Source organism: Petaurus breviceps, unplaced genomic scaffold, assembly GCF_028583685.1.
Source record: "Petaurus breviceps papuanus isolate PSGF00001 unplaced genomic scaffold, PetGlider_PUasm1.0 139, whole genome shotgun sequence".
Taxonomy (NCBI): Eukaryota; Metazoa; Chordata; class Mammalia; order Diprotodontia; family Petauridae; genus Petaurus; species Petaurus breviceps.
Window position 1 is genome coordinate 20,479,081 of NW_027185697.1, and position 5,420 is coordinate 20,484,500.

Here is a 5,420-nt window from a genome sequence, read left to right on the forward strand (position 1 = left end):
GAAAAAAAATAACCTATATGTTTTGAAATATTTAGAGCAGCTTTCTTTGTAGTGGCAAAGAACTGGATATTGAGGAGATGTCCATCACTTGGGGAACGGTTGAACAAGTTGTAGTATATGATTGTAATGGAATACTACTATGCTATAAAAATGATGAGCTGATTAATTTTAGAAAAAAATGGAAGACTTGCATGAAATAATGAAAAATGAAATGAGCAGAACCAAGAGAATGATGTATACAGTATAAAGTAGCAGCAATATTATTGTGGCAGCCAAATTATTCTAAATAATATAAATATTTATCTCAACTCTAAGGGAACTCTAAAAGAAGATGCCATCCCCCTCCAGAGAAAGATCTGATAAATAGAAGTAGACATGGTATGGTTTTACATATATTTATAAATCTCTGTCAAAGGGTGACCTTTTCTAGTGTGAACTGGGCAGGGGGTAAGGGAGACAGATCAGAATTTAAAATATAAAAAATAGGTAAATAAAAGATAAGCCAAAAGGGAAGGCACTAGAATCGGTGTCCAATATCACATGGTCTCATATTCTTATTTTAAGGGACTCAGAGATTATTCATTTGAGGTGATTTATTCAGGACCTCCATCACCATCACCATCATAGCCATCATCACCACCTTTATCACCATTATCACCATCATCATCACCTTTATCACCATTATCACCATCACCATAACCACGATCATCATCACCTTTATCATCACCATCATCATCACCACTATCATCATATTCATCTTCATTATCTCTATCATCATTATCACCACTACCACCATCATCAATAACAATTAAAAATATTAAAAACTAATTATGTACCGGGCACTCTTAATTGCCAGTCACATAGCTTAATGGCTATGATACATGGACAGCCAAGTGACACAGTGAATAAAACACCAGTCCTGGAGTGAGGCTCAAATCTTGCTTCAGAATTTTATTACCCATGTGACCCTGGGCAAGTCACTTAACCCTGGTTGCCTTCCTCTCAAAAAACGTTATGCGACAGAACAATGATTTGATTGCTAGCCATATTTAGTGTTGGCAAGAGGTCTAACTAAAAGCATCCAGAGAGATTTTCCTCATTTCACAATTCCCTACCTTAATAAAATCACTGTGAATTCCCCTACTATACCTATATATGGACTTGTCCCTCTGTCCCCATGCTCATTCACATTTAAATTACAAGAGAATGGCTTTGATTCATTTGTGAATTTGAATCCTCAGTTGCAACCAGAGTGGCTGGCACATTATAAATTTTTATTAAATACTTCTTGACTGTTGACTTATTGAACATGTCCACAGAGACAAATAAATACAAGACTAATAGAAAACCACTGTACTTTATAGATAGAGCCAGTGTTCAAGCCCAGTAGACTTGGGTTCAAGTACTATACCTGAGGACAACTCCCTGTTAAGGCAATTCCTCCCATGAAGCAAGGCAAGCCCCTTCTTTGCAATTATATTCTTAGAAAATTGTTTAGGATACTGAGAAGTGAAGTGACTTTCATAGGGTCACAAAAGCACATATTAGATCTGTGACCCTGGACACATCACAAACTTTCATTAGTCTAGGCAATTCTCTAAGACTATAAAGCTTAGAAAAAGTGCTGTCCTGATTTGGTAAATGTTGTATTCCCATCAGAGAGGTCACTCTAATCGAGGAAATTATATGCACATTCTGTTGTTGTTAGTCATGGCTCGCTCTGGTGTGGGGTTTCTTGGTAAAGACACTAGCGTGGTTTGCTATTTCCTTCTCCAATTCATTTTACAGATCAAGAAACTGAGGCAAGCAGGTTTAAGTGACTTGTTGGAATTGAATTCAGATTTTCCTGACTCAAGGCTAGGCACTCTTATACCCTGTGCCACACAACTGTTCAAACTGTTCAACACTATATATATATATGTATGCATGTATGTATGTATATGTACATATACATATATGTACATATACATACACGCATACATTTATAGCAGTTATTTCTAATGGATTTTCCCTTCTCGTATTGCCTGTTAAACACAATTAATAATAAAAAAAATTTTGATAATATTTCTCATGAGCTTATTTGGAACTAGCAGCTCTGAGGGAACACACTTTTTGTTTTTTAAGCAATCAGGGTTAATTAACTTGCTCAAGGTTACACAGTCAGTTATTTCTGGGTGTGGTGCTGAGTATCTGAGCCCGGGATTCGATCTCCAGGTCACCCCGACACTGGAGCCGCTACTCTTACTTGCTGTGCTACCTGGCCGCCCCGGGAACACACTTTCTAATGGGGTTAGTTCAGAGTTGGAAGAAACTAAGTTTCTGAGTAGTTAGAGCTCCAGACCTGGAGTTAACAAGCCCTCCATTCAAATCCAGCCCCCGACACTAGCTTTGTGACCCAGGCCAAGTCTCTATCTTATGGTTCTCATCTATAAAATGGGGATAACAAGAACTCCTACTTCCCAGGGATTTTCTGTGAGGTTAAAATGACAATATTTGCAAAATGCTTTGTAAATCTTAAAGTAAGAGCTATTATTACTTTCTGGGTGACATACAAAAAAATCGTTTTTACAAAAGATATACAGAAGAAATCTCAATGTGGAAAACCATTCTCGCCAGGCCATTGCTTTGGAACTTACTTATCATAAAGACTTACTTGAAGCATTTGGAATTTCTGACTAGACCCATGTAATACCATCAGTAAAGGTCAGAGGCGAGATGCAGCCAAATCTTCAAGACTCCAAGCCCACCTTTCCATGTGCCATGGTACATGGATGGCCTGATACTGACACTGTTCTATTTCACCATAACTCCAGTCCTATAAGGTAAGAGGAACTTCAGGCAGGTGGATGTCAGATCATGGAGGACCATTAAGGCCCGGCCAAATTGTCTGGATATAAGTTGAAGGTAGAGTAAAGCAAATGTTGAGGAGGCCTCAGTATAAACCACTGAAGGATGACCTTATACACCCTTTCTAATCCTTTGCACAAAGGCCTAAGGTAAATTCTGAGAACAAAGAGGTTAACTTTCATAATTTACTGGATCCTTAGGAGATATAGTTAATAGTTTTCCCTATAAATTATTAAATTAACTGGAGGGCATACAGAGTATTTGGTAGAATTGTACCTTTCTCCTTGTACCTCTACTAATAAAAATTTCTATCAAGCTCAAAGGAGAAATTGAAATCAATTTCAATGTAACATACAGGACAAATGTGATATGGTGCTGGAGGAAGGAAAAAGAATTACCTATACAATATGGTATGAAGATGTCAAATTGTCAGTCAATAAGTATTTATATATACATTATGATATATATATATATATATATGTGTGTGTGTGTGTGTGTGTGTGTGTGTGTCTGTGTGTGTGTGTGTGTTTGTTTTCTCTTTTGATTCAAACATTTTTATTTGTGTAAGTTTGTTTTAAAGTTACCATTTTGTGTTCCAGTCATTTTGGAATATTTTGACACCTACCGGAATATACTCTTACAATATACCTCCTTGAAATTATGCCTCTGTCAACAATTGCCCACACCCAGCACCAAAAAATGTCCCTTGGTAATGAGAAAAAATAAATCATATTTAACCCAAACCAGATGTCATACCAACTACCTCAGAGCAACCCAAAACATACCTACCACATAGACCTCTTCCACATCCACCCTCCACCCACACACTCTCTGAGGAAAGAAAGGATGTATATTGCCTCATATCTTGTCTAGGGCCATACCTGCTCATTATAATCACAGTGGTCAATTTCCTTTCATTGCTCCTTTATATTATAGTGATAATGATTTCCCCTTTTTCCTAGCTCTGCTTACTTCACCCTCCATCAGTTCCCATGACTCTTCTCATGTTTTTCATTGTATAGTTTATTAATATCCCTTTATATCTATTCTCCAATCAATAGACATCTGCCGTGTTAAGAAGCATGCCCTATCTATCAACACATATGTAGGCAAGGTTTTACCCTCTTTTCAAGAAAATCCATCATTTCTGTACTATCCCATTGTTGTTAGCTGACCTCATGTTAGATACTAATAATTAGGCATTGTTCTAGGCCACAGGGTTATGAATATACAGAAACAGGTCCCTACATTCAGGGATCTGTCTTTCAGGAAGTTAAGCAGCATTCATTAAACAAATACTCTATGTCAAGGATTGTGTTAAGTTCTGGGATTACAAAAAGGGTAAAACACAAAACAAACAAATAAAAGCCAGCTCATGGTCTCAGCGAGCTCACTTGCATTTAATTGGAAGGTGACTAATATACTTAGATATCTAAATAATTCAGGAGATCTATACTCTCATCAATTTGAGATTTCCCTGTAAGAATGAAAATTTCATCCAGAGTCTGCCCATACAGTACAAGACTCTCATCAATGTCTTCCCCTAAGTTTGAAAAAAGCGATCCATCCAATGTGATTGAAGTCTTCCTCACTTTTTCCCCTGAAATAGTTCCACTACCATTATAATCCTGGCCATCATCATGCTTCTATTCAAGGAAACTACACAAATAAGGAAGAATAAAGTACACACAATGGAAATGCAAAGTAATTTTAAAGGGAAGCATTTCATTCATTCTGGGATTTGGCCATGTTTCAGTACAGGCTCAACCATTGTTTAGCATGAGAGAAGAAATGCAGACCTCATTGCCCTTTATATATCTTGCTATTAAGGAAAGTAAATAAGAGACCAATTTGGACCAAGATTTAAAGTCTATACCAGCTCTCCTCCTAAGCACAGAAGCAATGAATACAAGTCAAAACATAGCATTTTCACAGGCAAATGGGCATTTACATACCCAAGTGAGCTGTTAGAAATATAATTATCCAATTTGGAATGGAAAAGGCCAATTTGCACATGAAAATGAAGATTCTTCAGGCCTGCTCTAAGATAGTCTGGGGTCTCACATGAGAAACCTATCCAGGAATGAAGATTTACAATTTTTATGCCAGGGAGTTGACTTTTGGGGAAATAGGGCTTTTTTAAAGTGAAGAACAGAAAAGAGCGACTGGCTTTGAAAGATGTGTCTGCATTTCAGGTGCACAGGTGTGATATGAAATATGGTCATGTTCTCTCCCAAAGGATATTTTTATAAATACCATAGTTCCTATTCCAGCCTGGACTGGCTCTCAAAGCTTTACAAGATGGGATTGAACAATGAAGGCCATGACTGAGGAGCTGTTCCACTGCAATGAAGGGCAATGTCATGCAGGTTTCCACGTCAACCCTCAGCACTTAAAAATCTTCAGTTACTCCCTATTGCCTTAAGAAAAACTATACGCTTCTCACCCTGACATTTATGACCCTCTACTGTCTATTTCTCACCTACAGTCTTATTTCATAAAACTGACCTTCCTTGACTATTTGTTGCAATTTCACTAGTCTGTTAGGTGTACCCTAAGCAGAATATTGCATT